Source organism: Dipodomys spectabilis, unplaced genomic scaffold (assembly GCF_019054845.1).
Source record: "Dipodomys spectabilis isolate Male_0828 unplaced genomic scaffold, ASM1905484v1 ptg000178l, whole genome shotgun sequence".
Classification (NCBI taxonomy): Eukaryota; Metazoa; Chordata; class Mammalia; order Rodentia; family Heteromyidae; genus Dipodomys; species Dipodomys spectabilis.
Window position 1 is genome coordinate 13020265 of NW_024870855.1, and position 11593 is coordinate 13031857.

At 39.0% G+C, this 11593-nt stretch overlaps 1 protein-coding gene across 1 annotated transcript in view; it reads right to left on the minus strand.

Moving 5' to 3' along the window:
* Nucleotides 1–1417, minus strand: part of Itprid1 (ITPR interacting domain containing 1) — a 70675-nt gene extending 69258 nt beyond the window's left edge. The window contains exon 1 of the mRNA XM_042695044.1: nucleotides 1345–1417. The gene's annotated coding sequence lies outside the window, so the exon portion shown is untranslated. The remainder of the gene's footprint in view (nucleotides 1–1344) is intronic.
* Nucleotides 1418–11593: the final 10176 nt, after the last annotated feature.

An 11593-nucleotide genomic window follows, 5' to 3' on the forward strand; every position in this document is an offset into this window, starting at 1 on the left:
AGGCTTTGAGTCTTTTTTTTAGCAGCTTTATTGAGACAAAATTTATATACCATATATTTTACTTGCTTAACAGATTTAAAGCCATAATCCCCAGTATCACACACACACACACACACACACACACACACACACACACACACACACACATAAGGTTAAAGTTATAGTTTCACTGAGGTTGAATTTATCAATTTTTGTATGGTTCTTATTTTTGGATTCTCTCTACAAAGTAATTGTAACACAAGATCACAAAAGGTTTGCTAGATATTCCTTGCAAATTTTCTAGATTTAGCTATTTTATTTAGGTCTATGATATATTTCAAGTTAATTTTGTGTGTGTGTGTGAGTGTGTGTATATGTGTGTGTGTATGTTCTGGTTCTGGAGCTTGAACTTAGGGTCTAGGTATTGTTCTTGAGCTTTTTTACTCAAAGCTAGTGCTCTACCTCCATGTCTGGCTTTCTGGTGATTAATTGGATTTAAGACTTTCCTGCCTGGGCTGGCATCAAACTATGATCCTCAGATAAGGAAATTCTCTTTAGCTGTGCCTTCATCATTTGAGTATGAATCAGGACAACAATTCACAAGAAGGAAAGCTAAAATTATTCTCAACAATATCAGACTCATTAAAAGATTGAAACAATGTATTATAGAAAAACAAGGTCCCTCAAATAATCTCACTCCTCTACTAATCTCAGCTAAAGCCAGTTAGTACAGTGGCGTTTTAGCTGATGGTTCTCAAATGCTGTTTCCAATGTTAATACAGATACCCAAGATATCAGCTGTCCACACAGCTACTGCCTTCCACACTTGGCGTCACCAGAAGCTCTGTGCTGAGATGAAGTGCTTCTTGGATTGTGTGCTCCAATCCTCCATTCTACAATGGCAGATTTAACCCCTGCTACTAGCCTTTCTCAGCCAGTGAAGAGCTGCTCTCTGCCAGCTTTGCTATTCTTGGTTTTAGAGCAAGAAAACACCAGCCAAAGGAGGTGGGAACCTGGGCCAAGGACAAGGGTTAGGGGCTCACTGGTAAAGAAAACCTCTTTTCTTCCTTCTTTTATTTTAGGAGATACATATCCAGTTAGCAAACCAATCTGCTTCTAGAAACAAATACTCTTGTTCTCAAGGAACTGCCTTTGCCACCCACTCCTGTGCAGGTCACATTGTGCTCTCTAGTTAAGGGCCGTGGCTCTTTTCTCCTTAGACTCCTTCTATTTTGACTCTTTGGCTGTTCTGAATTCCTATGTGCATAAAGATGCAAAAGAGCTACATGTATATATATATATATATATGTGTGTGTGTGTGTGTGTGTGTGTGTGTGTAATATATATATTATATATTATACTCACCAATGTATTGGACAAAGAGAAGCAGACCAAAATGCTATCAAGTTTGCAAAATTTAGGGCTGGAGGTGTGGCTCAGTCAGTAGAGGGCTACCCTAATGAGTGAAAGTGACAGGTACAGAGTTCAAGTCCCAGTCTTGGACCTAAAATAAAGAAAATCGTTTAAAATTTAAAAATAATCAAAACAAGAAAAAATTCACTTTATTAAATTAATTCTACTTTATATTTTTAAGGTGAGCAACTTCAACCATACCTGTTCCTTTTTGTCTTGTGAAGCCTTCAGCTAGCAGTGAAATCAATTAATCAATTGATTCTTTAAAATTTTTTTGTTTTATTGTAAGGGCGATGTACAGAGGGACAAGTAAGGCAATGGGTATATTTCTTTTTGAAAAGTATTACCCTCCCTTGTTTCCTTCCACTTCTCCCTGCCCCCTAACTCACCTCCCCCCAAGTTCTAAAGTTCATTTCCAACATAGTGTCTAGTGAGTGTTGCTGTTGCATTGGTTTACCCTTTGCCTCATGATTAGCTTATATACAAGACCAAGGCCACTGAAATCAGAAACAGTGACAAACAGGGAATAAACCAGAGGAGAAAAAAAAAGAAAGGCAAAGAAATAGCTTCTTCTTCTTTTTTTTTTTTTTTTTTTGTCAGTCGTGGGGCTTGAACTCTGGGCCTGGGCGCTGTCCCTCAGCTCTTCAGCTCAAGGCAAGTGCTCTACCACTTGAGCCATAGAGCCACTTCCAGCTTTTTCTGCTTATGTGATGCTGAGGAATTAAACCCAGGGCCTTATGCTTGCAAAGCAAGTACTCTACCACTGAGCCACCTTTCCAGCCCAAGAAATAGCTTCTTAACACAGTTAAAGGAACAAATGATTTCAAGTCAGCCCTGGATGTTCATCTCTGCTCTGTAACTTTTGATATTTTAGGGGGAAATTTCAGAGTTCTCTGATAATCTAGTCCTTCAAATATGTAAATGGGTATAAAATAACCGGTTCATAGGGTTATTGTGAAAAATTAATGGAAACTGTATACAAAACAATCAACCACCCATGTTGGCAGGTTCTTTCTTCTTCCTTCTCTTCTCTTGGTTGCCTCTTGTCACTACTCTGCCAAAAACTGCCAAGTGAGGGAGTCAACAATTCATGCAATGTTTTCTTAGAAAAGACAAAGTTGGTACTTAGTTTGTGTATATCTTGTGTGGTCATGAGATTCCTTAGCTTGGGTAACAGAGACATATTTGAGGAGTGTACAAATAGAGCATCTCTGTGACCAGGAGAATGAGATCTCCTTCAAGCTAATGGGAGGTTCTTATTGATTCCTTCAAATCTGAACTTAATTTCTAGGTTACAATTACGGACTTCAGAGCTGGCCTTGGCCACCTCTATTGGTGAATCCTGGGGTCACAAAGGTGACTTTGTAACAGAGGAATGACCTCAAGTCATTCTCGGTCTGCAAGGATCTTTGTGTCCTCTCTAGATTCTCATCATCAGAGCCTTGCTCTCTCTTCAAGTTTTTGTAAGATCTCAGAGAGACCCGGCTGGCTTGCCTTTCTCCCCCCTCCATCCTGTACACAGTGACTTCTTATATAGAGAAGTCTACAGACAGAACTATCTACTCAACTAATGCCCCCTGCTCTCCCAGAGGCCTACAAAAGAAATCTCCAGGGATCATGCTCAAAAGCACAATGACTCAATATTACTCATCATAATGGAATACCTAGGCCTGAGACGAAGGGCAGCAGACTAAGAGGACTGGAGGGCAGTGGAATGGCTCCATTGTGCCCTCCACCACGTGGTGGCAGTGACCTTGCTTTATCTGCCCCAGTTTCCCACCCTTCTTGGACTCCTTCAACCACTGGGCCCCCCAGAACTCATGAACAACCACCCGCAAATTCTTTCACCCCAATCTCTTTCTGGAATGTGCTAAGGCCTTCTTTCTGTAATTGAGAGCCAGATGCTCTCTCAAGCTGTGACTTTTTGGTTCTTTCCCCTACTGTATAATCTGTGCCATGTTCCTGGAACTGATACAGGTTTCCTCCATGGGCTGCATGGCTGCTCTAGACTGTGTTCTCTGTCCGTTGACGCATACCCCATCATACCATGGACTCATCAACATCTAAGACATTCATCCTCATTGACTGAGAAAAAAATTAGGTGGTATCCTGATAGTCTTCATTATCTATTTGATGACCCACTGACACCACACCACTCAATTTCAGGACTCTTTTTCCTTGCACCCAAATTTGCTTGCTCATATTTTATCACTGTAAGGGAAAATCCTTCCAAACCCCAGTCTCAAGCATCCACTATTACCTCTCTTCTAGCAAGGTTGGCTCACTTGCATCATTTCTGCCCTTCCTGTTGGGTCATTCTTTTTCCACTTCACACTGAAATGTGACCCTTGTTAAAACAATTCCCCATTAATTCTCTCATATCCCTCCCCCACTTGCCCTTACTCATCATTCAAGTGATAGAAACTCCTAAATTCCTATTTCCAAGTCAAGCCTAGCTTCCAAACTTTGAACAGATTATTCCCACTTGCATGACATTTCCACTTGGATATTTATAGTCAAACTGACTTGCACCCCCCACGGAGTCCTTCATTGTTTGCTTGACTTCTACTTGCCCCACTAGCATCACCTGCCCCCACTTTATGTTCCTCATCTCAGTACCTGGCACCATCCACCGTAAGGGCAGTTGCTCAGCCAAGGGACTTATGGGTCTTCTTGATTCCTCTCTTCCTTTCACATCTCTTGCTGAGCTATTTAAAAATGGGGGGGTGGGGCTTACAGTATAACAAATCTACCACCTGCCATCAACCTAACGTGGAAGAGTGCTCTCACCAAGAGGCTTCTGCCTGTGTTACCCTCACATTTTTCCCTCTATAAACCCTTCAGGTCAGTATGCTATTGTCGGCTCTCAGTTCTTACCACTTTAGAATTTTGTCAGCCTATAACGAAGCCTTGTTTTTAGTATTACACACACTCCAAACTTTTCTCTTATCTCATTCAGGGCAGTTTTCTCTCCACCCCTCTATCTCCATGCTCTCCCCGTCTGTGTATGTCTTTATTTTCTTCTCTAAAAATCTCACAGTACAGTGTAACTCACTATCAGGGTATTTTTGCTTTGCTTTATAAGTCTGTGTTTGCATTTCAACTTAACCACCTTGAGATTGTGTCCCAGACAGAGATCCTAGCTCCTTTTCATGTGGGCATGTTAAAAGGATTCAATGTATGATTGTTGAATGAGTGACTGTGTAAATGAATGCCAAAAAGGAATTGAGAAATATCAAAAAAATCTGGTTATGAAATAATTAAAGGGAGTTTGTTATTTAACAGTTAAACAAATTATCATAGCCCCAAGAAGTAATGCATGATGGGTTTGTTAAAAATGATGCGACTATTGACATACACACACATGTATATACACACTTGCACACACATACAAATATTTATTTACATATATGCATATCATATATAACACACTTTCGTAGATACACATACATGTACGCACATACACACAAAATTCCTATCCAAATAAATACTACCTAAACATAATACCACCTAAAATAAATACCATCTAAAAAACTGATGTGAATAAGTAGCTTCTTTACCTTCTCTTATGACCCTTTCAGCAGTTAGTAAGCAAATGAAAGATGTTAAGCTATCACCAGGGAAACATAACAACATGTAGTTTCAAGTTTAATTAATCAACAAATAGTTATCAGTTGGCTGTTCAACACCAAGCATGCAGCTGCAAGTTGTCTTGGAATGTAAGTTCCTTTTGCATAATGTGAGAGAATTAGATGAGCTGAGATAATTCCAATGGTTCATTATTCTATTTCCAGCTTCCTCATAGGCTATTTAATAGTTAGCCACTGGAGCTCACATTTTAAAATACTTTAAAGTTATCTTCATCACAATTATAAAAATAGGAAGAATGAACCATTGTTCCAATTACTCATAGATTTGGAAGACTCAGACACAGAAGCATGGACGTCAAGCCAGGAATGCCCTTCTGCTCTCCCTTCCTGTCCAAGTATGGAAGTTCCACAAACTCCTAGAAAAGTTTCCAAGTGAGTCAGTGAAGTAGAGGCAGACCCAAGGAAGAGTGTGTTCTGTGAACATTGCTGGGAGGAACACGCCGTCTGTGATGACTTGTTTGGGGGTGGCTCCCTCCCACCATGAAATATGGGTAGAGAGTTTCTCCTGCCACTGGGAGCCAGCTCATGCCCAAGGCGGGACCCAAAGCTGATTTCTGAACTCAGAGCTCCCATGTTTGCCTGAGAAGTATTATTAATACACAGCTTCCAGGAAACTGGAAATGGCTTCAAGTCTGGTAAAGTGAAGCCAGCTACCCCATGCCTGGTATCCCTATTCTAATCCTTTTGGGTTTTAAGGTGATTTTTCTCCTGCAAATGGTTCCCTTCCTTTTCCCACTGAGGAAACATCTAGAACTCATCTACTAGTACAGTAGCCCTGCAATTCTAGTTCCTCTGGGTGCATCCTATTCTGAATGCCAACAACGAATGTCCACAGACAAACACCTCCTCTTAGCCAAGACACTCTCCTCTTAGCCCCTTCCCAGATACCCTCCTCTCTCAGCCCCACAGAGAAACCCCACTTTCAGCCCACCAAGGTACCCTTCTCTCAGCCTTGGTCCCCAGAGACAGACCCCTCTACATGCCCTGTTCTTTCCTTCCCAGGAACCTGTTTGGCTGAGCTACAACAAAACATGTCTGAAGGACTCACTCTCCTCATTTACCACCTCCCTATCTTCTTCTGACACTCACAGCAACCTGTGAGAGGCTTCAGTACTCTTCACACTCAGGTCAGGTGACTCACCATACCCGGCCTCTGTCACCAATTAAATGAACTCCTTCTAGGAAAGGGCTATGGTTTAATCATTTGTGTACCAGCAGAACTTAATCCAAGACAAGGACAGTTGTAAGAGGTCCACAGTGACTGTCTTATGAATGGTAGTTGCTTTTCACCTTGGACTTCGTGTTCTCAGTTGATGGAAACTGAGACTTTCTAGTATTCATAGTCTCTATCATGCTAGGCATAGCATAAGTTGGCCATAAATTATACTGTATAAATAAATTGGTAAAAATAATAGCATCTACCAATTTAATTCAATTAAACATTTGACTATCTAAGTATCAATATTTGCATTTATCACTGATGATGAGGATAGGTACTTAGAAACTGTATGGGGAGCATTTTAGCAGAAGCACGAAACAACTGCTGTTCTGAAATATTAAAGAAGAAAATTAGCCATTAGGCAAAGGCTTCTTGGAAGGGAAAAATCTGGTTTTGGTTCCTGACGAAGGAGAAACAGATAAGCAAGCTTTCCAGACAAAGGGAGTTGAAAGAGAACAAGAGTAGCCTAGATTTCACCAAAAGGCTGCTAAGACAGGGCTTTGTGACAAACATATTCTCTAATGTTGGCTTAATGAAATCACAAGTCAGCTTATCTGATGGTTTGGAGTTATCACAATTCCTTACTCAATTTGTATCTTTTATACGTGGCTGGTCAATTAGTAATTCTCAGTTTGATTAATAATATCTACAAAATCCCTTCTGGTAAGTCACATAATGATGAAAAATGGTTTCACTTAGATCACAAGAAAGAAATGTCTTCTCCTACTACTCTTTTGTACTGGGAGAAAATAGTCCAGAAATAGAATCTACAGTTGGTTGAGTTTTTTTCACAAAGAAACAAGGAATATCCAATGGAGAAAAGGTGTCTTCTCAACAAATGAGGCTAGGAAAACTGAGCATCCAGATGCAAAAGAATGAAACTTCTACTACTCTCAAACCTAAATGCAAAAGTTTACAATTTACATAAAAATAACAAATAAGAAAACCTAGATGCTTTAAACTTAGTGTTGTCGTGGTTTTTAGATGTTAATGATAATTTATTTTATTGTAAAGATGCTGTACAGAGGGGTTACAGTTACAAGGGTAAGGTAATGAGTACATTTCTTATTGAACATTGTTACCCACACCTTTGTTTTTCTCCCAGTATCCCTTCCCTTTGCCTTCCTTCCCCCCACCCCCACCCCCAAAGTTGTAAACTTCATTTCTGACATAGTGTCTTGTGAGTATGTTGCAGTGGATCATCCTTTGTCCTTGTTTCAGTATTTTGTTATTCCCCTTCAGATAAATATATACAAGATGTAGGGTACCAGAATTCAAAGACAGTGGTTGCCAGGGATAAACCAATGGGAAAAGAAAAGTATAATAAAATAAGAAAAAACTAGATATAGTACATTGGTGACAGTAAGGTCAACAACCAAAAAAAAAAAAGTCCTGTTGTTTCTATGTCTTGGAGTTCATTTTAATTAGCATCATTTTGTATGGTCATATGTACGTGGCTATTGAGCTATTATGATTCTCTGCCAGGACTATCCTAGGCATATACTAATTATTGCAAATGAGGGAAACCATAGAGCCTATGTTTCTTTATGTCTGGCTTACTTCATTTAATATTATTTTTTCAAGTCTTTCCATGTCCCTACAAAAGGGGCAATGCCATTCTTTCTGATAAAAGCATCAAATTCCATTTTACACACACACACACATAAATGGATCAAGAAATGTGGTATAAATATAAATATATATAATTATAAATGGTTCCATATCTTAGCTATGGTAAATAATAAATAATGCTGAAATGAACACAATTGTGCTGGTAGCTTTAGTGTGGCCTTGCTTGTGATCATTTGGATAAATGCCCAGGAGTGGGATTGCTGGGTCACAGGGGAGTTCAATGTTTAGTCTTTTGAGGAACCTCCATACTGCTTTACAGAGTGGTTGAACCAGCTTACATTCCCACCAACAGTATAATAGTGTTCCCTTTTAGCCACATCCCAGCCAGCGTCTGTTATTATTTGTTTTCTTAACAAGGGCCATTCTAACTGGGGTGAGGTAGAATCCCAATGTGGTTTTGATTTGCATTTATTCTTGTTTTCTTGTTTTTTTCATTTATCTTAGTGTTGTTTTTAAGCATGATACACCAAAGGCTCAGTTCCTGAAAGAAGTTTGCAATCTGGATTTTATTACAATTAAAATCTCCATTCTGTGAAAGATACTGTCAAGAGACTGAAGAGATGCCACAGATTGGGAGAAAATATTTGCCAAAGACAAGGCTGATAAAAGACTGTCATTCAAAATATCAAAAGAACTTTCAAAGTTTAATAAACAAACTAACAACTCTCTACATATACAAACTATAAAGGAAAGTCTACCAGAAAGACACTTGGATGAAAAATAGGCATTTGAGATGTTGCTAAACATGATATATCACCACAGAGGTACAGATGAGGAAATTGTGCCATGCACCTACCACACTAATATCAACAACACATGCTGCCAAAGACATGAACACAGGATCTCTTATCTTGATTGGGATGCAAAATAGCCCAACCACTTTGGAAGACAGTCTGGCAGCTTTTTACAAAAACAAAAGACACTCTAGCAGTTTCTCACAACACTAAATGATCTCTTATCATAGGATTCAGCCATTATGTTCCTTGCTATTTACCAAAGTGAGTTGAAAACTAATGTACAGACAAAAGCTTACATATGGATGTTTATAAGTGATATGGTTATTATCATATACATACACACATATTAGCATATACATTAGCATATACACATATGTGTATATACAGATGAATATGTATACATATGTTGAGTCCAAAAAGTGTGCAGAACCAAGAGATAACCCTGATGAAAGGTATGGTCTCTGGGTGGTGGTGGTAATGATGATGATGGTGAGTTAATATAGATGTGTGAATGTGTGAATTGTAGGGGAGCCATACATGTGTGGGGGCAAGCAGCCATGGAAACTCTGTGCTCTCCACTAGATTTTCTTGTGTACTTAAAACTGGCCTAAAAAAGGAGGTATTATACACTAAAATAATATTATATAATATACATATCAAATAAAATAAAATTATATAATATACATAGAGAGAACGAGAAAGCTAGTCAAGTAATTCACTTTATGATTCAATGATGACTAGTCAAATGTGTCTCCAGTTTAGATTTACATTGTTCCACCATAAAACTTGTGTTGTATTTCAGTCCCTTTTGTTGATTCTGAAGGTCTTACAAAAATGAGAAAGTGCTCTGTTCACGAAGACAGCAACAACAAATAGAGTGAGAAGAGACTATGGTTCACAGCAGCTGCCATCTCTAAATCCACTTTTCTGCCTGTATTATTTGCAGAGACATTTTAAAAAATTATTATTATCTTTAAGTAGTTGAACAAAGGGGTTTTAATTTCTACTAGTGTGCTCTGCTCCTCAATCATCAGAGAATGCTCAGTAACCACAAAAATCTCAGGAGAGAGAGAGAAGGGAGATCTTACTCCTTATAAGTAGCCACAGGAAACTTGAATAATATGACATTTTTTAGTGATTACATTGAGAAAACAAAGCATGTCCTAGAGAAAATCCAGAGGTAGGTGCTAAGTAGAGAATGGGAACTGATCCATTGTTCAGACTATTCCTGCACTAATGTAGGTGGACTTGGGTCACTTTAGGGTGTGTCAATTGTGAGATTCTATCTTTAAAAATCCCCATCATTTGTCAAATAGAAGCATATTAAATGCAAGCTTGCTTTATGTCAATAAAATTTCCACACTTGTGGAATGCAGTCAAAGGCAAAGAAGTAAGTTCTTGTTTTAGCTGTTTCCTTTTTTGGAATACCTTTGCATCTCTGACCATTTCCATTGGGAGCCATCAGCACCTTCCTCCAGCCAGTGTCTGCTAGATTTTATATTCCAGACGACTTGAGCGAGGCTCATCAATCTGTAATAGCAAGTTCAAAGCCAGCCTGCTGTTGCAGGAGACCGTGGATGTCAACAAGAACAGAACAGGGAACCAGGCAGGGTTGGTCCACTAAGGAAGGGCTTGGAGCATGGAACAGGGACATTAAACCAAAACAGTATTGACCACACATTCATCAGTATCTATAAGCATCCATATGAAATCATAGTCTAGGTGTGTTTATTAGGTTAGTGTTAGGTCTACCCAGGAGAAGACCTCCGCCCCCTTTCCTCTTCATGAAGGACAGCAGTTAGCCTTGCTAGAAATTACCTGCCTGAAACCTGTAATCATCTGACTGTCAATCACCTGACTGTGACCTCAGACTCTGAGGTCACTTCCTTACCGGCTGAGGCCACTTCCTGAACTGCCTTAGTCAAGCCTCCCTGGGACAGTGAGAGGTTCCCCAGGCTCTGAGATCACTTTCCTATCTGCTGTGGTCCTGCCTCCCACCTTTCCCGATATAATCCCATTCAACACAAGTTTCTCCCTGTTTATCTTCCTTTCTTTCTCCACAGGCCTCCATCTCCTGCAGACCAGCAGTTTGCTCTCTCTGCAATAAACTCTTTTCTGTCCGAACCACGGGGCAGTTTCCTTCCAATGAACCTTATAGTCAGGAAGGTACTAGGAAAAAGATCCTCACTGGATGGCATGGGAGGTGGCTTTGAGGTGTTTAGGATATAGAATCAATAAGGTATTTGGGGATAGGGGGGTGATCTGATCTATAAGCACAAAGGATAAATGAAGAGTAGATAATATTATCTCATTCCCAAGCATATGGGGATTATTCATATTTGATTATTAATGAGATACTGAAATACTATCCAATCTGAGAATATTCAAATAAAAGCATATTAAATGCAAGCTTGCTTTATGCTAGTAAAATTCTAGCTTACAAAGTATTTCAAAAATCATAAAAATGTTAATTTATATGCAACATTTTTTCCTTATCTACTTGATTATTGTTCTATTTTATGATGTTGTGTACTAAATTGCATTGGTTAATTCTCTGGATCTCAAACAGATCTTGCAATCCTAAAATAAAATCAGCTAGGTCATGATGTACCATCACTTTAATAAGTCCACAGGATTTAATTTTCTAATGTTTTGCTTAGGGTTTACAAAAATTCCTGGTTAATAAGGGAGACTGGCAAGCATTTATCCTTTCTTGCAATGTCTTTGTCACATTTCAGTAGCAAGGTATTAGCCTTACAACTTATTTTGGGAAAAGCTCTCTGTATTCTACTCTCAGAATGGATTTTAGATTTGGGGATTTACTTCTTAAATGTTTAAAAGTATTTATCATGTCTATACCTGGACTTCTCTTTGTGGAAAGCTTACAATGATCAATTTTGTTTTTCTTAGTTATAATACTATTCAATGATAGCACTGTTATTAGTTTTGTTTCATTGTATTTT